Raw genomic sequence first — 25,929 nt, 5'->3', positions numbered from 1 at the left:
TATTTATGATGTCACATGAATGCATTTCTCTCTGCTTTAACTTGGGTGGGTGCCGTTGGGTGAACAGATTTTAAGAGCACAATTGCAAATTTTTCTACTTTTAGCTGGTCTTACAGTACGACCGCGTGATACATGATATGAAAGTGAGCCGTTAGAAAGGGTTTTCGTTCTCAGAAATAAGGCGATTAAGCATATTTCAATGTACAAAGCACAGAATATGATTTTCGGCTTATACGAATGTTAAACATTTTTTTTTACTGCAAATAGCTCCACAGTATTCATAATTATTATGAATAGTTCAAATAAATATCTAGATAAAAGCATTCAGTCATCTTGAAAACGTAACACAGCTTTTAGAAGGATTCATTATGGATGAAAGTATAAACCAAATTTATTCATGCTTTGAAATATATTTATGTCTCAGGAACCATATACTAATGCTGCTGCTTGCTCTCATGGAGTAGGGTGTTTGGCTTTGAAGTTCGGTAATGCTGCTAACGGGAGTGCGGCTTTGCCAGATTACGAGACGTCAGAGGATGCTGCTTGGAACGCATACTGCCTAGTGCTTTCGGTATTCGCAAAAAGAATGTCTAATTTGGATCGGTAAAATACGAAATATTCTAATTGGCGGCAGAAGGTGACCGCGGATTGGTAAATACGTCATCATCGTAATCTGAAGCCACTGATTCCGAATTCCAAGAGGAAGAGGAGTGACGCCTGCTAAGATCCGGAAGTGAACGCGTAGGTGAAGGAGGACTGTGATAATTAGTTTTAGGCCATGAATGGCGACGCGGGTGAGTGCTTCGCTGCGTTTTTAGGTGTTCGTAATTATCAGAGAGCGAAAACTGAACCGAAGGAGCTTGACGTCGTCTAGTTTCAGGATATGTACGACGACGCCTGACAGGACTTGTCAGAGATGTTTCAAATGCAGTCCTATGAGCCACAGTATCTTGCGGCCTGGTCGGTGAACTTCCACGCAAATCAACTTGAGCAGGTGGAACATAAACCCAGCCAGGTAAATCTTGAAACGGAGTGCCCTGAGTTGGTAAGCCATGGGGCGTGTAGTCTACGACTGCGAATTGAAAATGATAACCCCCAGACGCAGAGGCAGGAGGAGAGGAATGGCCAGGGGAAGAAACAGGGGACGTCAGACTGTGTGGTCTTTTTCTGGCTCCCGTGCGTATGCGAGAAGAGGGCCCAGGTGACGAACCTGTGGAATGTGGAAATTCAGTGTTAAATTAGCCAAAACTACAATTAAGCATGCATATATAAGACAATCATAATCAGCGTTTTATCAAGCTTACTCTAAAAATTTTGAGGGCAAACTTCTTTCGAAATATTTTCGCACAAGACTTATAATAGCGCCGCAAAGAAAGCCCGCACTGTGCGCACCCTATCGCAGGTAAACAGTTTTTTAAGCACATCAAAAATGGTAATAATTGAAGTTTGTGCGAGTATTCTACCCCACGATAAGGTTGAATCGATGGTACATAATGACTTTTATTTTTGACCGATTTACAAACAATGAGAGACCATTTAAATTTATTTATAGTTTTCACTCCATCTCACCTAATACATGTATACGTTCACTAGAGTGTAAACGCGTCCCCTTAAAACAGTCACACATCTAAAAGACACACAGTCAATGCTTTGCATTCTGCGGAATGGCCTGTATACGGAAAGGTCACCCAAAATTTGAATATTAATTTCACAGCTTATTTACATCATTAAAAGTTCGTCAATAAAACAGAAAATTGAGTTTATTGGTGCAACATTTCCGAATTACACACCGCAAAAGGCGAACGACAAGCGAGCAGACAGGAACAGGGGAAAGACAAGCGAATAGGCGGGAACAGCGCTGTCCCCGTCTACTCGCTTGTCCTTCGTTTGTTGCGCTGTGTGTTTAGCAAATTCGTCCTTTTCTAGAAAACGTAATGACTAACATATGCTACGCTCGTTCCGGCAGCACCTTTACACCTGCGTTTGGTTTGGTTTATGGAGTTTAGAGCCGCAAAATGATAAAGGCTTTGAGAGACATCGTATTGAAGGGCTGACATAGCACACACAATGGCTCTTTGCGTTTCGCCTGCATCAAAAAGCGGCCGCAGTGCCCATAATGGAACTCGCCCATTTGGGCACAGCAGTCGGAAAACATGGATATTATAATTTCCGTTATAATACCAGCTGAAATTTACAATAGCAGCTGTAAATATGGACGGAGAAAATATACGTATTCAAAATGCAGTTTCGTTATTTGCTATGCTTGACATTCAATAAGACACACATTTCCCCAAGATACTATGCAGTACCTTATCTTACTCAATAAGCGCAAAATGTAGGGACAAAATTACATGTGGCTGAGAGTAGTGATGTGCAAGAAGGGTCACTCTAGTACCGATAGCAATTTTTTCCGCAAAGACTAAGTTCAAGGATAAATTTGAAATGATTGCTTAGTAGAATATCAAAAAGCAGCAAATTTAGAAAGGGGTATGTTATCGTTGTTCAAACAACGCGGAGTAACAGTGATCGCTTGTTGATGACGTTAATGATGGATATAAATTTGTTTTTAGTATTTATTTCAAGCCGATGTTTTGACACCAATCAACTAGGTATAAAAGTTCCGCACTCAAAGTTGTGACTATATCATTTGTGTTTACGTAGACAGTAAGTAGTATGGGATGATCTGGCGACGAAATATTGTTAGATTTCTTACGCAATCTGGAAATCTCGTAGCTCCGTATTAGGAAAAGCAGCGTTCATATTACTTAAATGTTTCATTCATTAATAGATTGTGACTCGGACAAAAATCTGCAAACTTTACTATTAACGTCTGTGAATAGGATTACTGTTTAAATTTGTTCCAGAGGCTACAGTTTGGACGAAAAGAATAGTGTGTATCAACTGTATTAGATTTCATCATCATCCTCAGCCGAACTACACCCCCTGAAGCGCAAAGGCTACTCCCATATTGCATCAACGAATCCGGCCATATGCTAGCTGCATCCACCTAACCCCTGTAAACCTTTTAGCCTAATTAGCCCACTTTTCTGGCGCGCCCTGCTATGGTTTCCTCCCATTGGAATTCAGGTTTTTCTCCTTAAAGACCTTCACCTATCTTTTCTTCGCGCTATATGTCCTGTCCACGCCCAAGGCTTCCTAAATCTCCACTAGAATTTAATTAGGTCGAGTTATTTCTCTGACGTACGTTTCAGGCTTCCTACATTTTAACGTTCCACCTGCCACTTTGCGTTCCATAGATCTCTGCTTTGTCCTGAGCTTAAATACAGCCTTTTAGTTAGCCTCCACGATCCTGCCCCATACGTGAAAGGTAAGATGCAACTGTTACAAACTTTCTGCTTGAGAGATAGCGGTAAACTGCTTGACATATTCTGCGACTAATTGCTAGAAGTGCGCTATCCTAATCTCATTCTCCTGATTATTTCACTTTCGTGGTCTGGATCTGTGGTTATCACTTTTCCTAATAATACCCATTCGCTTACCGCTTGCAGTATTTTGCTATATATTCTAAACCGCTGTTCCTTCCCGATTTGATTGAACATTACCTTAGCCTTCTTTTTCTGCTTTTTCTATCTAGGTCATCAATTATTCTTTCGAATTTATCTCCTGAGACGCAGAAAGTCAATGTCATCATCGAAGATTACTGAGGTACGTTTATTCACTCCCTATCCCTCACTGCTCTCCTTCTCAGTTCATGAATGCTTTGACTAAGAAAGCTGTGAATGTAGTGGTGGAGATTGCATCTCCCTGTCTTTCACTTTTCCTTACAGGAATTTTGTTACTCTGTTTATTACTTTTCTGATATTACATTTAATTTTATGGTTTTATTTTCTACACTTTAACAATTCGTCTGACTGTAAACAAAGGTCAGATATTTATTAACATGTATAAAAACAGCACCTCTCAGCTTTGGTCAATACAAAATTTGATAAGGTCGTTTGAAGTAGCGGGAGCCTAGAAATTTAGAAGTTTTTAAATTAACTGCATTTGTAAACGCCGTGATTGTGCAATAAAATTTTTATAGGAATAAATTATGCCCCACACATCATGCTTGTGGAAATAAAGTTTGCTTTTTGAGCTCACTAAGGATGTTTATTTGACTGACTATTAAATAATGACGGTTTTGCTCCTGTATCTATTTCTCGTTAGGTAATCGCTTCAGAAATCGGCTCGTTCAAAGAGATTTATTCTGATCGCTGCATGCGCTACTTTATTTTACTTTTGTAAAGAACGCGGCCTTATTCGAGACTGGTAGTCATCGCCTAGGGGCCGTGCCTGCTGGCCTTGCAGAACTCAGCCTGCTGTTACGCTTTTACTACTTCTCGAGTTCCCAAGCTCTAAGAAGCAACCCCCACCTTACATTTGGTGGAGATGCCTGGTGTTGTCGATGTTTTCACCTTGAAACTCCACAGCTGCACATTACCATTTGCTGTGATGCCTGAAGATGTGAAATACTAAGCTATACTCGTGGGTGCGACCGCCAGACATGTCGGTTCTCTTAGCCGTTGAGACCCCGCCATCTTCAGCATCATCGACGGACATCGTGTCTTGGAGTGGCTCCCGGATCCGATCAAGAAGCCGCACCTTTTGGCTTGATTTGGTTTGTTGGGTTTAACGTGCCAAAGCGAATGAGGCTATGAGAGGTGGCGTAGTGGAGGACTACGGATATTTCGACAACCTGGGGTTCCTTGGCGTGCACTGGCATCGAGGAGCACACGTGCGCATTGCTGTTCGCCTCCATTGAAAAGCGGCCGCCGACGCCGGTATTCGATCCCGCATCCTTGGAAATTGTGGTCGTGCGCCGAACCACTGCGCCACCCCGCCGGAGCATCCACACATTTTATTTGACCGGATTCTTCACTGGCCAATTCGTGGCGCTCGTCTGACATTCGCTCCATTTTCTACTTCTGCGGATTGTCTGTTCATGTCGTGCGGAATCGCCGCAGACGGTCTCCAATTACGGAAAACGAAATCAGTACTACCGTCCTGCTGAACCCGCGCCATGGTGAATGCGTCAATACATTGAAGCTACTCAAAATACAAGATGAGTAAAATGCTTCAAATTGGAGTTACTCATAACTTAATTGCCAATGAGCCTCACCTCAACTACTAGGGAAGAAAAAGAATGTTTTTGTTCTTTTTTGCGTTCATTACCGCTGCAATAATTTGATCCCTAGAAAAGACCACTGACCTCTGCTCTGTATTTAAGATGCTCTAAACTGCCTGCATGCGGAGAAGCTCCTTACGTCACTCGACTTGCACTCTGGTTTTTGACAGGTCCGAACGCCAGCTGAAGAATAAAAAACCGCATTTGGGACAACCAACCTCAGTACGAGTTTACCGCTGTGCCGTTCGACCAATGCAATGCTTCGGCAACTTTTGAGCGAGTGATGGACACAGTTCTCAATGGCCTCAAGTGGAAGGCGTGTCCGTGCTTTTTTGACAATACCGCCATCCTTCCGCGTGATTTTGCAGCCCTTCCATGTCACTCCAAGGGACATAGATGCGTGTAAAGTTGGGCGGAACGATATATGCTTCAGAAACTCCGGAATAAAGTTGAACTAAAGAATGCAAATTTGATGCCCAAGAACTCACAATTTGATGTCGCGTTGCTTCGAACGACCATGTAAGTCCTGATTCCGCCAAACTTCGTACAATTACAGTTTCCCCAGCTAACCTCCACTAAGAAATAAGGAAGTCTCCTCGAATTGTGCTCTTATTCCAGGCGCTTCATTCGCAACTTCGCATCAATTGGTGGTTCTTTGGCTAGAAGCTTGTTAGTGATATCGCGTTATCCACTTAGTCACTTGCATGCGACTACGTGTAAGAAACCCACCCGTCTTTTCCTCACGGCTCCTTTCATTTTTTGCCCTGTGAGCCCATTGGCTCCGACTGATGAAAACACACACGCCAGGAGTGTTGGTCTCGCTGCTGTGTTTGCCCAGCGGAAATCTGACGTCAATGAACCTGTAGTGGGTATGCCAGCATCACACTTTCCGAAGCTGAGCACAACTACTCTAATCAAGAAAGATTGCCTCGCCATAGTGTGAGCCGTAGGCAAGTTTCGGCATTACGTGTACGGCCGTTCTTTCGACATAGTTACGGACCATAATTGCCTTTGTTGGATTTCTTCATTAAAAATAATTATGGTCAGCAGGCCGCATGGCCCCTACGTCTCCTGGAATATCATACTCACGTCGTGTATCCGTAAGCGTGAAGACGGTGACGCTTTGTCTCCCTCTCCGCTAGCAGACAAACGTGCCTGCCTCTGTAAAACAAAGATTCCTGCACTATCTCCCGCTAGCAGTGACATGCATTCTTACAGCCTAAAGCTCGCTATATTTGCGCTCTTCTTGACTTTATCTCTGACTGATTGACGGTTACATTACCGCGGCCTCTGCGGCTTCAACCACCTAATTTTACAATAAGAAACAACCTTCTCTAACGCCAGAAATACCATACTGATGGACGCAAATGGCTCCTCGTTATTCCCCGACAATAGTTCTACAGCTGTTCAGGTTATCACGCAGACTTGCAATATGGTCACGCGGGCGTTTGGAAGACTTACCTTCACTTGCGCCTCCGAAACTACCGAAACAATTTTGTTTTGAAACACACACGCTCGCCTGTCGTCTGCCAATGCTGAAAGACACCTACTCCCCCCAGGCAATCGGTCCCTTGTCCACATCGCCGGGTTGACCATGCTGTCAATGATATATTCGAGACTCTTCCGCTCGGTGCATTTAAAAAAAAAATGGGTTACTGCTAATATTCATTACTTGACGCGGTATGTTATGACCGCTGCGATCTATGCTGTGACAGCACACGATGTGGCATCCTTTTTTCTGAAGCTGTTCGTCCGATAGACACGGCGTCACTCGTGACCTCAGACACCGCTTCCGCATTTTGTGTGATGTTATCCAAGCTCTGCTCAGATTGCAACGCTATTCTTCGGGCTTGCACTGCGTACTATGTTTAGTCAAAAGGCCTACTGAATATTTTATTCGCGCTCTGATTGGCATGCTGCTATTACGGCGGCTCTAATCACCCTCACTGGAAAACGTTTTCTCGGTAATTTGGTACGATAATTCTGTGCGGCTCTTCGGTACAGAGGGGAGGACAAAGCAAGAGTGGTAACAGGTCAAGTGAACCACACATGCCAAGTCCTGAAAGAAAGGGCTCAAGGGCAATCGAGCAGGAATCAAGTTTTGAAGAACATGTGCAGCTTATGCTATTGCGCACCGCCAATAGAATGTACTACATGTGCCGTGAATAAACTGTACAATTAACGCTATATGGGATTGTTTCCCTAGTAGGTGTGGCGCAGAGGGAATACATTGAAAGGATTTTATCACTCCTTTGGAGACATATATTCCTTCTGGTTCCAATTTTGTACATTTATCGTTCACATAAGCCTCTCTATATTTTCAGCTCTTCGAAGAATTAAAACCTGACAGGAAAATATAGAATTTAAATTCTTCGAACTTACGCTCTTTTTGATTAAAATGCAGGGAAAGTGCTTCCGGGAGGTTTTTCCTGTCTCTGACCAATGGCAATTTTAGCCTATATTCTTTGATTGTCTTGTGTCTCCGAGGTACTGTTTATGATAGAAGGAGCATGGCGGGGCGTGGCAGGTATAGTTCACTGACCTGTTATTATTCTGTGTCTTTGTCCTTCTGCCCTCTTGGCGGAAAGCTTTTGAGAACAGTTCACCTGCAAATGCTTTCTTTATGAGGACCCTTTAGAATGCCTGTCCCCTAATCTTCATTCTCCCCGCATTGTAGTTTTCTGTGCTGCTGCGCTTTTTATTTCCCTTTTAAGGTCGCAAGAACACCAGTTGCAGGCTCAGAATTACATAGCGAAGAAAAATTTTTTTTTTACTCCTTAACCTAAGTTTTTTACCTGCACTGTCCTCCATCCCTCATCAGCTTTTCTTCATCGGAAGCAAAAGTGTTTTCAGACCCCTGCTTGTGGTCGCGCTTCCCCTACGAAGGCAAATCCAGTTGCCGAAGCGTAACTTTGACTTTGAAACTGACGGTCCCCCCATTACCCTTTTTCAGAGGTCTTTCATAACGTGTGCCATCTTGCCATCTTCCGTCTCTCGTTCTACCCTTCATTATATGAGGGAATCAAACCCTGTCTGCTTTAATTTATGAAGGAAATGCAGTCGGCGATGATTACGTTTTCTTTGGGCTAATGCATGTAAAAAAGCCGAGAAGCCTTTGTGAGAGGTTAAGATTAGCATACTTTTTCAGAACTGAGGAGAGGTATTAAGTAACAATGACACGTATTTCAGAACTTCCTGAAACCTAGCATTGATAGTGGCGCTTATCGAGGATTAAGGTGAATGATGGTCCTTGAACCTAATCGCAGTGGGTATAAAATAAGACAGCCTAAGTTTGGAAGGAAAGGGCGAGGTGGGAGGATATGATTCAGAAATTTTTTATTGTGGCTGAGTGTTGCGTATGACTGGAGTGATTTAGAGAAATCCGTGAACCATTCCCTTTGTACAGAACGAAGTTCAGCTGAAGATGGTAGCACACTAATTTTCAGTGATTGCGATTGGTCATCTTGAGGAGGCTGGCTGAGCACAATAAAAAAAAAACGTCTTAACCTTGGTATGTGAAAAATCAAGTCGGACTCCTTACACTCTACATTTCCTTCCCATGTACGCTTTTGAGGCTATAAATAATGCATTGTAGTTCATTAGGCGCTTACAATAGAACCATCCAATGCAAATTCTTATTTCTGATAATCTCCCAAGTCGATTAGAGATTCGAACATATTAAATTGTTCAAATTAAGTAGTCAATGACGACTAGCGTCGTGTCTATCCACACCTTATGACTGCTAATGAGTAATGATGCGGAAAATGACGGGAGGAGCGAATAACATCTTTGTTCCATTTCGTACACATCACTCAGGGCATCATCATCAGCCTGACTAGGCCCACTGCAGGGCGAAGACCTCTCCCATATTTCTCCAATTAGCCCTGTTCTGTGCTAGCTGCATCCACTTGACCCCTGCGAACTTCTTAACCTCATTCACCCACCTAACTTTCTTCCTCCCCCTGCTACGCTTTCCTTCCCTTGGAATCCAGTTTGTTACCCTAAGCGACCATAGGTTATCTTCCTTTCGCACTACATGTCTTGCCCATGCCCATTTCTTCTTCTTAATTTTCACTAGAATGTCAGTAACTTTAGTTATTTCTCAGACCCACTCTGCACGCTTCCTATCTCTTAATGTTACCCCTACCATTTTTCGTTCCAAACATTATTCTCATTCATAAGAAAGGGGACACTAAGGACGTTAAACATTACAGACCAATAAGCTTACTGTCTGTTACGTATAAGGTATTTACTAAGGTTATCGGTAATAGAATCAGGACAACCTTAGACTGCAATGAAGCAAAGGATCAAGCAGGTTTTCGGAAACGGTACTCTACTATCGATCATATCCATACCATCCACCAAGTGAAAGAAAAATGCTCAGCATATAACAAGCCCTTATACATAGTATTCATTGATTACGAAAAAGCATTTGACTCAGTTTAAACTTCGGCGGTGGTGCAGGCATTGCGAAATCAGGGGGTAGACGAGCCATACGTGAAAGTGCTGGAAGATATATATAGTGGCTGCACAGCAACCATAGTTCTGCATAAAGAAAGTAACAAAATTCCCATAAAGAAAGGTGTTAGGCAAGGAGACACAATCTCCCGAGTACTATTCACAGCTTGTTTAGAGGAAGTATTCAGAGACTTGGAATGGGAGCAGTTAGGGATAAGGGTAGATGGAGAATACCTCAGCAATCTGCGATTCGCTGATGACATTACCTTGCTAAGCAACTCGGGGGATGAACTGCAAATAATGATTGATGACCTAGACAGGAACAGTAAAAAGGTGGGCTTGAAAATCAATATGCGGAAGACTAAGGTGATGTTCAACAGCCTCGGGGAGGAACAGCAGTTTACATTAGGTAGCGAAATACTGGAAGTAGTAGGCGAATATGTCTACTTAGGACAGGTAGTAACCGCAGACACAGGGCATATTGCAGTTCAATATTTTTTCTTCATGACGCTCAATTTATCTTTTACGAATTGGCAGCAAATTATTAACCTAATATGCTAAATGCTGTGGCAGGCTCCATTTACATATGAGTTTAGACGCTGCTGAAAGCAAAACGAGTTTTCATATTTACTTTCACTTGATGAGCTGGATGACCCATGGCGTCCTGCATAAGCAAAATGTGTGGATGTCGTTCTGAAACAAACGAAAGCAAGAGCTGTAGTTTCCAAACGTAACAAAATCAGACACGCTAACCAGACATCACGCAAATGGCACTATAGTAATACTCGACAATAACAACTGGGTCTGTGAGCAGCCTGCTATCTATAGCTGTACAGGATTTTTTCATCCCAGATCTAGAGTAACTGATGCATTTACTGGCATTGCAAAACTTTTTCCTCGTCTTCTTGGGCTGCCTTTTGCTGTTTCCTTAGATCACTATGACCTGTGATGGCTTTCTCATCTGGATTGACCAGGGGAGCGATGCAAGTACGGAGGAACGCCTGCAGGCAGCGACCGACATCATTGTCGATTACGCGGCTGAAAGGGGACTTTCGTGCTCCCCACAAAAATCGACGTGTTCGTATATAACCCTACGTACATCCGCTGCAAGAATAGTGGGGAGTTTCAAATTCAGGTAGAGAACAAAGCGGTGCCAAAATTAGACCTGATCAGGATTCTAGGGATGGTCATCCAATCTCACGGCCATAACGGAGAGGTCCTGAAGAAATTAGAAAGTTACGCGGTGCAAACCCTTGGGCTCTTGGGTAGGGTCGCCACTAAAGGAAGAGGCCTCAAGGAGAGAAGTCTACTAAAACTAATCCAGGCGTAAGTAATAAGCAGAATTAGTTACGCCACGCCCTACCTGGACATCAAGGCTGGAGAAAAAGAAACCATAAACTGCCAAATCCGAAGATGCGCTAAGAAGGCGCTAGGACTCCCCATGGGTACCTTGAGCGAACGACTGCTTGAACTCGGGGTGCATAACACGTGGGCAGAATTGCCGGAGGCAGTGCGAGTCTCCGAATTAGAGAGACTAAGCACGACCGAGACGGGCAGGGTGATCCTTGCAACAGTAGGCCTTAACCCAGACAGAGGAGTTCAAACAAAAAAGTCACAATTACTAGGGAAAGCAGGAACGTCTTAGTAGTCCACCCCCACCCCCTTCCCAGAAACATGCATCAAGAAGTTATTGTCGAAAGAAGGGCCAAACGAGCCGAAGCTCTAAAACGACGGTTCAAGAACATGGGAGCGAAAGAAGTAGTCTATTTTGATGCGGCAAGTGGCAGAAGAGGTGCGGCTGTAGCCTCGCTAGCCGATGGCCGAGGGACGCCGGTATCCGCGGCAACCATCAGAGGCCGCAACATAGAGACTGAGGAGGAAGTTACGATAGCGCTAGCTTGCTTAGGAACGGAAGCCAAGTTCATAATTAGCGACAGCAAAACTGCCATCCAGAATTTCGGAAAGGGGAGGATATCACAGGAGGTAGCGAAAATCCTCACCCAAAGAACGCTGAATAGGAAAATTCAGTTATTTTGGACACCCGCTCACGCTGCCGTCCCTGGTAACGAGGCGGCTCACGAGCTAGCCCGAGCTCTCTAATTCCGTGTAGCCGGCGAGCCCCCCGAACACTGGGCATACGAAGAGCATCTGCAAAATCACGGGGAAATCATCAACTATTATAAATTGGGGCGTAGACTGGTACCCCCACCAGATGGTGGCCTAGTAATAGAGAAGCTGTCGCTTGGAGGCGGCTGCAAACTAATGCGTCCATAAAACCGGTCTGGGCGTTTCACGCGCTACCAGACCTTAGAGATAATGATCTATGCTTACACAGTGGGGCGAGAGGGACCCTTTATCACATAATTTGGGAGTGCCCACAATCTCTAGGGATAGGAGAAAATATAAAAGAAGAGAAGCCTGGGATACCCTTCAGCGAAGCGCGGACCCTGCGATCCAGCACCGTCCATCTGGCGGAAGAGGCCGCAACAAGGCAGGGGCTACCTGCCAGCCTATAATCCGTGGGCGCACGACTCCCCGTCTTTCCCAGTACGCGTGCCGGGGGCGGGGGAAGAGGACGCCCATTTTAGATGGAAATAAAATTTGTGCTACCAACCAATCCCCTCGGGAACCCTAGTGGTCTTTTCGGTCACACGCCGTTACAATTAAATCAATTAGCCTTTTTTCCCTTAAGTGTCTCACCAGCACTCCAGCAAGAAGAATGCTTGTTCTGTCGCCCCTATGATTATCCCTCCTCCTTTGTCTTCAAATCTGGTGCAAGTGTCTTCTAATCTGCCTTTACCCAAACTAGCGACGAAACGTTATTGGATGTTTTCTTACATGTTTATTGATCATTGTATTACTGGTCACATTGATCCTACAGTCGTTATGTTCGCGTTTGGAGGAAATCAGCTGTACACCTAAAAAGTACGATCGGAAGGCACTGGGAACTTGCAAGTCGCTGTCAAACATATTACCCTTCCAGCTTCATAATGCTCTCTTTAGTGCTCATTTTGGTGTCTGTCGCCAAGAGAAGTTTGCGCCGAGGTTTCTTTTCGCTGGATTTCTATCGCTCCATTCAGCGATATAAATGGATGCATGCGAGCTACGTCACCGCCTTAAGCCTACCGGTTTGCCCTCAAGACAAAAGAATGAATTGTCGCCAGTGCGGCGCGTTTTTTTTTTATATTTGGTTTGTATTTTATTGGGCAGTTCCCAGTTTCAGCCCTGGGAAAAAACAATTTGCTTCCGAAAACCATTTTGCTATCAGATACACTGCTGTCCGGGCCATCCATAACAACTGCACTGCAGACTTTGCTGTTATTAATCTACAACACCTCTCGTCAGGAGGGTCATGACTTGCCATTCGCAGCTAACTGCACACCATTACAGTTACCAATACTGAAGTCAGCTAATGAAGCGAATGTACTCTTATGATGCCGCCTAAGCTGTTCATGACAGGATCTCTGCTTCCGAAACGCACATAGGGCCTGGGCAATATTCGCCGCCATATTGCTCTCTAGACTCAAGGATATCTTGTTTTTGCTTCGCTCTCATCTGGAGAAGTAAGACTGCGAAAATATTGCGCCCTACTGTACACAAGTGTAAAGTATTTTGCGCTCAGGACCCAAGCTCAACTAAGAAATTGCACCTCTCCATGCGTAGCCCTTCTCCGTAGCACGAACCTCGGTAATAACAAAGTCAACTAGCGTCATGTTGTAGTTCATGTTGTTGTAAAGTCACGTGAAACTGTGCTTTCTAAAATGCACAACGCGCTGAATTTTGCGCGGCCGGAAGAGGCAAGTGTTGCAGGGCCTTATGTGATTGTAGTGAGCTGGTGAGGAAGATACTTTAGTGTAGAATCAATGAATGATACCTTCAGTGACACCATTTCTATGGCTGTTTGATAGTTGGGGAGGATACTGGTATATTATGAATGAGAACATAATTTTAGCATTAGAAACACAAAATTATGAAAACCTCTACCGAACAGACAAGATAGAACTGGAGAGCGGTCAAAGATTATCCACATGTGCAAATTGTCCCACACGAGGAAGTATAACATTGAACATGTCGAGCAAGCATCTAACGAACTGCAGTAGACTTTAAATGAGGAAAAAACTAGGCATAGAAAAAATTGCTGTATCCTTTGGAAGACCAAGAAAACAAATTCGATTACTTTTATGGATAAGATGCTAAAAGTAGCCGAGAAATCCTATTCTGACCTAAGCCGTAACTGAAATAGTGATGATCATACTTGGACTGGGAGAAGCGAAAAGGAGTTAGACATTCCACTATTAACTAATGACGAGGTTGACATAAGTTTATTACCTATGAAAAGCAGAAACACGGCTCAGCAGGATTAGGTAACTACAAATTTGTTGAAGGATGATGGGGATGTGCTAAGAAAAACTGGTCACTCTATTTTACTAGATGTCTGAAGATAGCGACGGTACCAAGGTCTTGAAAGAACGCTAAAGTTAACTCAATTCGTCAGACATGGGACGCTAAGGGCTTGGCAAAATTACACAGAAATCAGTTTAGTTTTCATCACGTAAAGGTAGTTACTAACGCAATCGAAAATTCAGTGAAAGCAACGTCGTGCTCCAAATAACCAAATTAACAAGCAGGTTTTCAGAAATGGTATGCCACCATCCAACATATCCATATTATATTCCAGGTGATATGAAAATTATCGGAACATGATCCGCGGTTAGCGGTGACGTAGGGGTACAGAATCCGCCTCGCATGCAAGAGGAAAGCAGTTCCAATCTCGGTGCCGAGAAATTCTCCACTGGATTGAAGAAAAAAAAACGTGTGTCGTTGGAATTTCATAAAACAGGTTTGGGGTGCCACCTGATGCCGGCGAACACCTCCTGGCAACGCGCTCCCTCATCACTTTTGGAGTTGGCCACTCTGATGCAGTAATTTGCCGCTACCTCCAATAAGTCTCACAAACAGCCGGCCCTCAGTCACCAGCGGCTGCGGAACAACTGACTGCGGCGGCGGTCAAACCTGCGACGCAGCGGGAGTGCTAAGAATTTCTGGTTCCGATTACAGGACGCTATTATAAAACTCACCCTGGCAATGTTTAATGCTGGAACCCGAGTTAGAGGCTAGTTAAGCATTGCTGTTAAAGGAACTAGAGGGTATGTTATGAAATATCACAGTGCTGAGTGATGTGAAGAGGCTAAATGAGGCATATACAGTAATGGAGGACGGGAATGTACTGTGTTATCGATGTTTTCCGGAGAAACAAGAACAAATAGTAGGTATCGTTATCAATTGGGATATAACTGGTACTATAGATGAATTCTACATACTATAATGAGAGGGTGGCAGGCATCGTAATTGAGGTAAATAAACGGTATATGCTGAACGTCACACAAGCTTACGTACACTCATGAAGTCATGATGACCAGACCTTAGAAAGCTTCAAATGAGGATGTAGAATCGGTAATAGGGAAAATAAAAACACATTGCTCCCGCTGCAGAATAGATGCTTGGTGCTAACCCACGAAGCCGACCTTAGCCAAGAAGCAATTGACAATACTTTCGGAATTATCTTAACCGAGTGCACGGTAGAAATAGGCCGTAGAATTGTTAAAGAGGATACCGGTAAACTGCCTAAGGAGGCGAAAGATTTGATTAAGAAACACCGAAATGTGAATGCTTTCAATGCAACAGACCGGAGAGAACTGGAAGAGATATCAAAGCTAATCAATAGGCGCCGTGTGGCCGACATAAGGAAGTATGTGATGGGGAAAATTTAGCATGCTCCTAAAAACGGTCGTAGCCTGAAAGTGGTAAGGAAGAAATTAGGCATAGGCAAAAGTAGATGTATGCACTAGGGGACAAGGTGAGCAATGTCACCACGAATATGGACAAGATAGTCGAAGCAGCCGAGGAGTTCTCTACTGATCACGACAGTACCCGTAATAATCAGGACTAGAATGAAATTGGCTGTAGTGAAGAGCGTTCAGACGTTCCGCCAGTACAAAGGAAGATATTAAGGAAGCCTTAGAAGCTATGAAGATGGAGAAAGCAACTGGGGAGGATCAGGTAGCTACCAATCTGTTGAAGAACGGAGGGGATATCATGCTAGAAAAACTGGCCACCTTGTATATTCAACAAGGTTGATGACTGGGCACGTTGGTATGGGTTAATACTAAACCAGCCAAAAGACGAGACACCGCAAAGAGGAGGACAGGACAAGGCTAGACTATCAACTGAATGTTTATGATCGGAAGAAAACAACGAAGACTCCTTCCGAAACGCTCGCGCACAACCCAACCGGTGGAATGCAAGACATTGGGAAGAAGACGATGACGAAAATTCAAAGCCAATTCAAAGTCAAGGCCTAACTAACGACTTTTCTAAAAGATCAAATTCCTTACAATGAAGGCTAAGCGACGCCTTAGCCACACACTTGTCCTCGGCTTTAGCAATGTAAAATGCTTCAACCAACTACCTGCAGAGTTGATTACCATGGCTGTAAACTACAGCCGTATTATTGAAGTCAGGCGCACAAAGGGACGGGTCATGCTTCGACTTACACTCTCGGGATTGCACATGTAGCGCAAGATTGGAACTCGCCTTCCCTCCCAGAGAATTGGAGTGTTCCGTCAGGCGCACATTTAGACATCTGCCTGTCTGCCCGTAGTAGCACCGGCCACAATTCAACGGAATGCGGTTGACCACATTCTTTCTGCAGGTGGTGAACTTTTTCTTATGTGACACTGCACAACGAAAACTATCACGAGGTACACTGTCGAGCACCTTTCTAATTCTAGCGCACAAGCCTCCTATCTTGTTTCTCGCTATAAATACAACGTCAACGTCGTACCTTGCCGCCAGTTTCTTAAGTCGGTGAGAAACGGCGTGGAGGTAAGGTATGCCAGCCACCTTCTTTCGTCGCGTCGCCACACCAACATCACCCTGCACCGTTTTATTCTTCCTCGATCGCGTTAAACCTTGTATATGCAATGCCTGCTGTCATCAAAAGTATTAGAATCAATTAAGAACGCTTATATTATCCCTAATTATAACAAAGGAGACACTAAGGACAGAAAAGTACAGACCAGTCAGCCCACTATTCGTTACGTACGAGACATTTGCCAAGGCAATCGCTAATAGGATGAAGACCACATTACACTTTAATAACTGAAGGGTCAAGCAGGAGTTTTGAAAGGATACTCTACCATTAATCAAATCCCAATATAATTCAGTTGATAGAGAAGTGCTCGGATTATAACCAGCCCCTGTAGATAGCATTTATTGACTACGAGAGAGCATTTCACTCTTTCTAAACCTCAGTGGTCACGCTGACATTGCAAAATCAGGCGGTAGGTGAGCCCTATATGAAAGTGCTGGAATATATCTATAATGGCTGCACAGCCACCATAGATCTGCATAAAGAAAGTGACAAAATTATTGTTATGAAAGCTGCTCGACAAGGAGTCACCATTTCCCAATGCTATATACTGCTTACCTAGAGATTGTATTCAAAAACATGGAATGGGAGCAGCTGGGCACGAGGGTCGATGGAGAATATCTCAGTAATCCGTGATTCAAGCATGGAACTGCCTTGTTAAATACCTCAGGGGACGAACTGCAACCTATGATAAATGATCTAGATAGCAGAAGCAGAAAAGTAGGCCTAAAGAATAATACGCAGAACTAATGGAATGCTAATGGTATGCTGGACAGCCTGGGAAAGAAACACCACTTTAAAATATGTAGCGAAGCATTAGGAGTGGAAGGTAAATTTGTCTACTTTGGAGACGTAATGAGACCGCACATTTAGACCACGAAAGAAAGATGACTAGGAGATTAAGATTAGGATGGAGCACATTTGGAAGGTATTCGAACATTGTGAGTAGCAGCTTACCGGTATCCTACTGGCACTGTCATATGGGGCTAAAAAATGAAGGTTCAAGAATAGGGTTCTACTTAAGTTGAGGACTACGCAGAGGCCCATGGAAGGAAAAATGGAAGGTGTAACGTCAAGACATAGCAAGCGTGCAGAGTGGGTCAGGGAAATAAGTTACTGGCATTCTAGTGGAAATTAAGAAGAAGAAATGGGCATGGGCAGGACATGTACGCGCAAAGAGAGCATAAACAATTGTCGTTTAGGGTAACAAAGCAGATTCCAAGGGGAGGAAATCGTAGCAGGGGACGGCAGAAAGTTAGGTGTGTGGAGAGGTTAAGACGTTCGCAGGGGTCAAGTGGATACAGCTAGTACAGGACCGGTTTATTGGGGGGAAATTGGGAGAGGCCTTCGTCCTGCAGTGGGTATAGTCCGGCTGATTATGGTGATCATGAATGTGATCCGCTCTAATCATAGCATTCGTTGATTACGAGGTAGTATTTGAACATGTCGAAACCTCAGCAGTATGCAGTCATTAGGAAATCATAGAGTAGATAAACCGTAATCGAAAATACAGGAAAACGTTCATTTGCTGCGCAACAAGGAGAGCGTGCCGTTAGACAAGGAGACACGATCTCGCCAGCACTAATGACAGCTTACTTACAGGAAATATTGAGAGACAGAGTGGGAGAAAATAGGAATAAGAGTTAATCTGAAATTCGCTAATGGCATATTTTACTAAGTAACTCAGGGGCAAATTGCAAGTTGTGAATGGTGTCCCAGATAGGAAAAGCAGAAAGTTGGGTCTAAATATTTATATATGGTACACTAAGTTAGGCTTCAACAGACTGGGCAAGAAGCACCAGAATACATATGTTGCCGAGCACTGGAAGTGTTAAGCGAATATATCTACTTAGGAAAAGCACTGACCTCTTATTCAAACAATGGAATGGAAAAATCTTGGAGAATATTTCTGGGGTGGAGCGAATTTCTTAACTGCTCGCGTATTTTTGGTGGCAGCTTATCGGCATTGCTCAGAGGGAAAATATATAACAGTTTTATCTTGCCAGTACTCACATATGAGGCGTAAACGGGGTGGCTAACGAAAGGGTTATACATACTTCGAGAACAAGCAAAGTTATTTGTCGGAGCATGGCATATGTAACGTGTTGTGATAGGAACCATGCAGAGTGGGTCATAGCAATACCTCAAAGTAATGATATTATAATAAAAATTAAGCAACAATTGATTGGAAAGGACATGTTGAGTGAACAGAGGATAACCGATGGTCGGTAATGCTTACAAACTGGATTCCAATAGACGGAATGTAAAGCTGTATGCGGCAGAAATTTAGGTTCGCAGAAGATTTTAAGACGTTTTAGGGGTACGGTGGACGCAGATAGCACAGGGCCGGTTAATTGGTGGAATATGTAATAGGTATCAGCCCTCTCCTATGATGATAAGTGAGCAAGGAAGCAAGGAAGTGTCTGTTTCCGTGCAGATGAATTCCGATTCGTGAAAATTAATTTATAGGCAGCCTAGTTTAGCGGAATAATCTCTCCTGTTAATCTCCCTTGAAAGTAGTTTCAAAATACGATGTTGGACCAAAAATTCCGGGTGAGATCTAAAGGCGGAAGCACTTTGAGAGATATTGTCAGTAATAATGCTTACCTCGGAGGTTTTGCATAAATGGCATTTGAAGCACTCTCGTTAAAATGACCAAACTGATGTGACACTCAGTGATACATTGAAGGCATTTTTATTAACGTAGCTTACATAGTTATTCAGTATATCCAACGTCAGGGCTGGTGTTTCGAGCTAAACATCCCTACACATCTCTGTGACATAGTAGCTGCTAGAAAATGTAATGGGACGCTGACTGGCTGGCGAGTTGCGTGAAACCGAGGCCCAGCTTGACATTGGCTAGTTATTAGAAGGTGTCAGCTTGAGCAGCTATTTCATGATGGCAGTAGGCATCACCGGGACCTTTAGATCCAAAGCGATGCGCGGTAATCCTAAGTCCGCAGGTACGTCAGGAGGGCTATATTAATTAGCGAATTTCAGTCTCAGTCTACTGGACTCTAACACCGTCCGGTAGGCTGCGCTTGCAAACAGAAGCAAGATGCATACTTGTTTTACTTGAAAATAAAATCTGATATATTTCTATATGCTCATCAAGCACATAAATTCTTTGAAGCAGTTATTTTTATTTTTGTGTGCATATTGTCCCCTACCTTATCCACGTAATTTGCTACACATTCTCGCGTATAAATGGGGCCTCAGATTGAAAATAACAGTGTCTGCAAGATATTATACTTCTATGAAAGTCTCAAAAAACAAAAGAGAGCAGCGTCGACAAAAGCCAATGCATATAGCACTTTATACTTACACACAAAAGACGACATCAGTTACCAGCTCAATCCAATTCAGCAACATAAATTTCATTGTGTTATCTACCGTATAGCAATTCTATCAAGAAAAATTATTCTTTAACTTAATAGGCCAGTGAAAATCTTGTTACCGGATGATATTCGCCCACATTAAATAGCAAAACCACTGCCAGCTCTGCAAATCATATGCTACACCAAGAAAACATTTATTCTGCTTCCAAGAGCGAATGGCCTCTGTTAATCGAATTCTGAAGCCTGAACCTGACACTAAAATTTATTGCCCACTTGATTAATTTGCATGCATCAAAATGTACTTTATGGCGATATCTTAGAACTGCTTTCCTATAGTGACGTTAGTCCGGGTCTCAGTGCTGAGGTATGTGATGTAGGAATATTTCAAATTACTATTTTAGACTGGAAGTAATATTTCAGTTTGTTTCCAGAATTCGAAGCAAATAGGGGACATTTTAACTCATAAATGTGCAAACATTCTTAGAATTGTCCTATATGATGTTCCAATTTTGAAAGAAAATGAAGGTACAATAATTGCCGTGCAGGCCAAGACAAATAACCCGCCATGGCTGAGCTTTGCCTAATTGGCGGTAATTGTTTCACATTTTCTAAGTACTTATTGTCTTTTTGCACCACCGTATTTAATACCCCTATAAAGGGCGCAAATGCACTTACGCTAATTGCACTTCGCATCTCGGAAGACATTTTACGCCACACAGTGCTAAGCGGGAAAGAGGAGTGCACTCGCATTCGCAATCGCAGATACGAAACTGGCAACTGAAGAAACTGTTAAAGCTATGTGCCAACAGTAAAAAACTATCAAAATGGCAACTGTTCGAAAAAAAATTGAAACCTCCAATTGTAACGTTCCCAATACTGCTTTTATTATACGAAAACACAAAAAATGACAAAATTTCATACTGTACCATGACTCTCAGATTGCACATCGACAAACAGCATGAACAACAAAATCCGCCACCTACGTGAGAATGGTGTCGCCGCAGTGGCGAACTGCTCTAAATGTGAAAGTTGCCTACGCAGTTATAGACGTGGTTTTGTTGTATTATTTCGCCCTTATCTGTTAAAAAATAATTACTAAAATAAAAATATATGCAAGGTACGCAAATATTCTTGTACGCATATCGTATTACATAATACATTGTGCGACTTATTGCTGCCGACGAGGTGGCACACTCGGCCCTCAAAGCCTGTTTTGCGAACGCACTTCGACCCGAGTGCACACTTTGCCATGTGCACATATGTTACGCCGTTTAGACGAGTTGAGTAGTGCACGTTTCTTAAGTAGCAATTCCCCTAAATGCAGTTTATTCAGTGTGCTTGGCTATAGAAAGAAAGCAAGCTAGTGGGCGGAATAGTCAGCTAGAAATAATCAGGTTGATTATGATGATGATGATGATGATGATGATGACAAGCAACTAACAAAGAGCGGCGTGTGAAAAAGTTGGCGTAGGGCTATTCGGACGCGATGTTTTCTATATTTTCAATACGTGGGCACTCGAAAACATTTTAGATATAAATAGTTGTATGGAAATAAGCTTTGATGCGAATAAATTTATGCGATTAAAATATGCTAAAAGACGCAATCTTACGCGTCTAGACCGCTGCACAGCAATAGCAACCATTCGTTATGTTCGTCGAGTTGCTGCTGTAAAACTGCGTGTGCGTAAGTAATACACACGCCAAAGCAAGACGTGTTCTGTGTTCACTTACCTGTTGGATTTGTGAAACTTTATGAAAGTGGTCATTTTAATGGCTCTCCCCTTGGTGTATACGCTCCTCTTTCGCTTGCGGGTAATGCGATAGCAGTGGAATAGCAACGTTCTGCGGGGAACACGAATGGTTGCTATTGCTGTGCAGCGGTCTAGACGCGTAAGATTGCGTCTTTTAGCATATTTTAATCGCATAAATTTATTCGCATCAAAGCTTATTTCCATACAACTATTTATATCTAAAATGTTTTCGAGTGCCCACGTAGTGACGGACTCCCAACCAGCCTGCAGGGACTACCTGGCCGGAAAACCTCACAAAAGAGCGTGTGCAATATTACGTTCCATCTCCCAGACGCACACAATTACATGGACACCTGGACACGAAGGCCTAGAAGGAAATGAGGTAGCGAATGATCTAGCCCGAGCTCTTACAAACCGGGCGGATCCCCATCCCTACCTCGCCCCTCTCCTAGGACCCTACGGCGACAGGCTGGAACACCTACGGTTAGAAAAAAGAATTTTCACACCACCACACAAACACCTTCCTTCCTCCGACGCTATAGACTGGAGAAAAATACAAACACATTCCCTAATCTTCAAATTTTAAATAAGATAAGCCCAACAAAATACACGAGTTACTGTCCTTGGTGCGGTGCAAGCCCCACACTCTTTCACATATCTTGGGAATGCCAGGACAAACCTGACCCAACGTTAATAGTGCCATGCCCGACACACGAGCAGTGGGAGGCGGCCCTGACCAGCGACAACCTGGACCAGCAAGCCTGGATTATCCAGCTAGTCCGCAAGTCAGCTGCTGCCAGCGGAGCCCTGGACTAGGGGCACCGACCACCCAGCTCCTGCGAATATTTACTGATTATATGCTCATTAAAAGTTTTCTCTCTCTCTCTCTGCGGGGCGGGTTACGTCCAAAACATTTCGTTTCCTTAAAACTTCTACTTCATCATACAGAGCACAAAATGCCCTCATTTTTTTTTTTACAATATTCGTAGTATGCACACAGGGGTCGAGCAAAGAGGCGAGTTCACCGCACCAAGAAGCTGCGGGATAATATAGATTATTAAAGTGAAACAGAAACGGCTTTCGAGAAAAGCATGAGGCACAGTAGAAAAACCTATGTTAGTAGAAATACAACCATTTCTTCTCTAGAATGCATTAAGTGTGCCTTTTCATATATCTACTCGTTGCAGCTAGCGGCCTGCAATGCTTTTCGCAGGGGAAAGCCCGAGTCTAGAGATCTGTGCAAAGGACCTGGCGCGCAGCTTGCGAGCTCGTCGCAGCATACGCCAGTCTGTGCACACCTCAATGTCGGAATATACACAGGTGTTTAATAATTCTTTTTTTTCTGTCCACATATTTTAACCCACCTAACTGTAAAAAAAACGCAATGAACTCAAAAAGAGCCTGCAACAATCTTCTTGAGTTTGGGTTTATATTTTATAGAAGGTTATGGTTGTTTTTGAAAACTCCGAAAGAGGTCACGCGTTATAGGACATGGCACAACACAAACATAGATGGCCGTCATATTTTTGTATTCGTGTCCCGTCCTCTTTGCACTTTACTTCAGTGCAGGTAGCGCAGAGTTCACGAAGGTATTTCAGGGAAGAGTGGTGTATGTGTGGCCACTACATCTACCTAATCGGACTTAAAATCTAAATGGTCTGCATGAAGAGGTCGGCACCACGTGAAGCTGTTTTCTACGCAACTTCAGAAAAAAGCGTGACGGACAGCATATCGCTCTCTCAACATGCACTGGCCGTGAGGTTGCCGGATATAATTGGATATCCGTCGCATCTGCAAAACGTACTTTTTTAGAAAGCTGCCAATTTATGTATGCTGCAAAAATCACTCATGCAGGCAAACCGCATTTGGATTTTCGCACAACAGCCTCTGCATGGATATTTTCTGGATAATAATTTTGGACTTCCTTTCAACGCTTCCTATATGTAACGCCTCATTTCTCTGAAGGTCACCACAGCTGTCTCATTTGGTCCAGAATAAATGTACGCACGAGAAGCTGCTAATTAGCTTCCCTTGACGTAATTTTGTACTTAGAAACCTATGTACTGACGCTTTCGGAGGGCTCAGGGTCATGCCGGGGTGAGGCTTCACGTCAGCACATAGAGAAAGCGGTGCTTGTAAAGAATAATTATTAATGTAATTCCAAGAATAGGGTGAATATTGGCAACTCAGGAACATTACCCATGAATTGTCTAAAATACAGTAACCTCGCCTAGGGTCAAACTAGTCGCTACAGCACGTGTCATGCATCCTCAAAGGACATTTAGCTTCACACGTAAGAGATCCATCTTGCCAGCAGAAATCAGAATGATTCTAGTCAGCGCGTACTTTGATTACGCAAACCTTATTTTTTCTAACGATATAATACATTGTTCTAATTATGGTGAGACTTTTGTAGGAGGCGTCTAAGAGAAGCCCTTTAGCAGTATAGCATTGTTTAGGGACTGAACTGAGAATATACTGTTTTGCACACAGTTTCAGAATAAGTTTTTTCAACGGCAAGTATGCAAGAAATAAAACACACACCCTCCTTTGGCTATTCCTATTCTTTCCTCAAGCAGACAATAGTTCCAAAAACATTCTTTTTCTTTATATTACCATAAAGACAGTATTCAGTACCGACAAGGTCGAATGCTTTGAAACTGCGGCTACATTCGTTAAGTATATAAAGCATGATGCTAGCTGAGATATCAAGCCCAGAGCTTTTTAGACAATTACATTGGCTGAATTTATTTAGAGTTTGGTTGCAGAAAAACTTAAATTACTGATGTACTCCGCATCTCGCCATACATATAAACGTCACCCTTCGCTCATCTATTTATTCAAGTTTGCTATTCAGTTTGCATTTTTTTGCAGAAATGTCCTAGTGTACTCGTTTCTGATAACTCAAGCATTTTAATTCTCCCAAAATGCTGCGTAAGTTTTTCAGTTACCGCAAACTGTGATCGTGAGACAGCATGTTTTCGGTCCCTGGAGCCAACGAATTCTTTGTGCTTTGTATATTGACAGTGACAAATGCTAAGTTTGTTTTTACTATTATTCAAGTCGTTTCTTAATAAAAATTCTATAGCGTCCCCTCCCCCCCCCCCCCCAACGAAATCATACTCTGAACTGAAATTTTTAGTTCTTCTGTACGACATTTCGTTAGCTATTTAATACAAAGCGCTATCCCAGCCAATTTTCTCATCTTTTTCTAAACCCTATTTTTTAATAAGGAGTCTTATTGATGAACATCAGGCAAAACATTATGTGCAACAAAAGTTACCGTCACAAGGGAGAACGATGAATGACTCGAAAGAGAACACAAAACAAGAAACGTATCTACTTCTTCCTGGGTCCTGATCCCTACGTAGAGTATTCTTTTGCTTTTCAAGGTTCCGTAGTAAGTATTAAAATCTATTTTCACCATCTGCCATCCCGCCTATAAGAACAGACGATAAAGAGCTGCAAATACCTTCCATTTGAAAGCCGAATAAATGAGTAATAACTTTATTTAGTGTCCGACAAGGTTACGTTGGCTGGACATTGCTCTCCTACATGCGAAAGTGGAGATCTAGTCTTGTCACCGTCTCTAGGGCCGTACTGGACGGACCAGAGCCAGACCGCCGAGGCTGGATCCATAGCGGCGGCCCATCTCGGCTTGAGGATTCTGTGAATAAGGTATGTCGTTGTGCTGAAAGTATTCAGCAGATCTTTTAAGTTATGATGCCATCTTGGTGTGTTTTGGGAGCTGTTTCAAAGGCGTGATAAATGTTTGAAGACTTTGGTGCTGGCGTTCTAGTTCAATGGAGTTCTTTCGCGAAGCAAGCAACCTTTAAAATATTTATTTTCGTTTTGGAAACTAAGTACTAAAATTGTGTTTTCATTACCACATGCCCGTACTAATACCGATTTTCTGCTACATCGTACATATAAGCACGTTTTCTTTAAAATTTGTATTCGGCCCTCTAAAAGTGTGTATTCGGCCCTCTAAAAGGGCTAAACAAGCGGAGTAATGTTTTAGTTCAATAAATCGAAATGCGTGTTTCGTAAGCAATTTTCAGTTTTAAGCAAATCTTGCAGGCGCCAATTTTGTTTTGTGAATTTGTTTATCTAAACGACTATTTGTCTTGTTCTACTGCTAAGAAGGTGGGGTTTCCTTCTTTTTGCGAGAGCGCGTGAGCGCAAGGGGCCCGAAGAATTGCTTCCGATTCCGAGGGAGCTCCCTTGGCTTGGACAGAAGACAGCTCCTACCCACACGTTTCTTGGGAGGGAGACACTTGCAAATGCCCATCCCGTCTCTGTGTGTTTGTATGTTTTCTGGGCTTA

At 43.2% G+C, this 25,929-nt stretch overlaps 1 long non-coding RNA gene across 1 annotated transcript; it reads left to right on the top strand.

Moving 5' to 3' along the window:
* Nucleotides 1-913: 913 nt before the first annotated feature.
* Nucleotides 914-25,096, top strand: LOC146181157 (uncharacterized). Its single transcript, XR_014700419.1, has 3 exons — nucleotides 914-1,015; nucleotides 3,596-3,666; nucleotides 24,837-25,096. It is a non-coding gene; the product is annotated as an uncharacterized LOC146181157 (long non-coding RNA).
* The last annotated feature ends 833 nt before the right edge of the window (nucleotides 25,097-25,929 follow it).

This window comes from Amblyomma maculatum, chromosome 8, assembly GCF_055883805.1.
Source record: "Amblyomma maculatum isolate TAMU_Amacu chromosome 8, ASM5588380v1, whole genome shotgun sequence".
NCBI lineage: Eukaryota > Metazoa > Arthropoda > Arachnida > Ixodida > Ixodidae > Amblyomma > Amblyomma maculatum.
The sequence above is the reverse complement of the archived record's forward strand: the minus strand, read 5'-3'. Positions and strand labels throughout refer to the sequence as shown.